The 749-nt window shown below is 43.3% G+C and overlaps 1 long non-coding RNA gene across 1 annotated transcript; it reads right to left on the bottom strand.

Annotated features, from left to right (window-relative positions):
- Positions 1-403: 403 nt before the first annotated feature.
- LOC121840776 lies at positions 404-749 on the bottom strand. Its single transcript, XR_006079911.1, has 2 exons — positions 683-749; positions 404-539 (listed from the first exon to the last, which is right to left on the bottom strand). It is a non-coding gene; the product is annotated as an uncharacterized LOC121840776 (long non-coding RNA).

Here is a 749-nt window from a genome sequence, read left to right as displayed (position 1 = left end):
GTAATGGTACTTAGTACTGTAGCCTGATGAACCCGTCAGGTATGTTGACTATGCCTGTCGGAGGTGGAGTTCCAGAGCTCACAGGTGTGTCTGGCATGGATTGTGACTCCATCTCGTTCCTCGCCCTCTTCAACGCATCATTCTCTGCCTGACTCTTTGCCAATGCAGCCTGGCTCTGGACCAATGAATCAGCTGTCACCCGTATCTCTGCCCTCAGATAATGTTTCTCTTACTGCTGGTCTGCCTTCAATGACTTGATCTCGGTCTTCAAAGTTTGAATCTGATCCATGTGCACCTTCATCAGATGAGCAGAATGGTACAGCCCTGAGCCCCCATCGATTACAGTGGCTTATGATAGAAACGGTAGATCAATTAAGAATTAAAAGTGACTCCAACACACAACAGCTGTGTACACATTTTAAGAATCTAGCAAAACGAATCGCTTTCTTGGCAACCATGCGTTTTTTTTTCGGTGCGGCCCATTATCCAGCCCTTTGTCCACTGATCTCCATGGATGGTTGTTGGCATGGTTGTATGGTCTGCAAAAACACATTCACATCTTTAGTACACAATCATTTTTATTTTTTATTGAACCTTTATTTAATTATATTGCACAGTATGCCTACACATTGATAGGCTATATACATATTTTTTTCAAGAAAATGTACTGAAACCAAGATACCTTTAGTTTTGGTGATCCGCTCAGCTCCGGCTCATTTTCAAGTCCTCTCGTGGTTATGGTCCTAACC

The sequence above is a fragment of the Oncorhynchus tshawytscha genome, linkage group LG02 (genome assembly GCF_018296145.1).
Source record: "Oncorhynchus tshawytscha isolate Ot180627B linkage group LG02, Otsh_v2.0, whole genome shotgun sequence".
In the NCBI taxonomy this organism is placed as follows: domain Eukaryota; kingdom Metazoa; phylum Chordata; class Actinopteri; order Salmoniformes; family Salmonidae; genus Oncorhynchus; species Oncorhynchus tshawytscha.
Note: the sequence above shows the minus strand (reverse complement) of the source record. Positions and strands in the feature narration are given on the sequence as shown.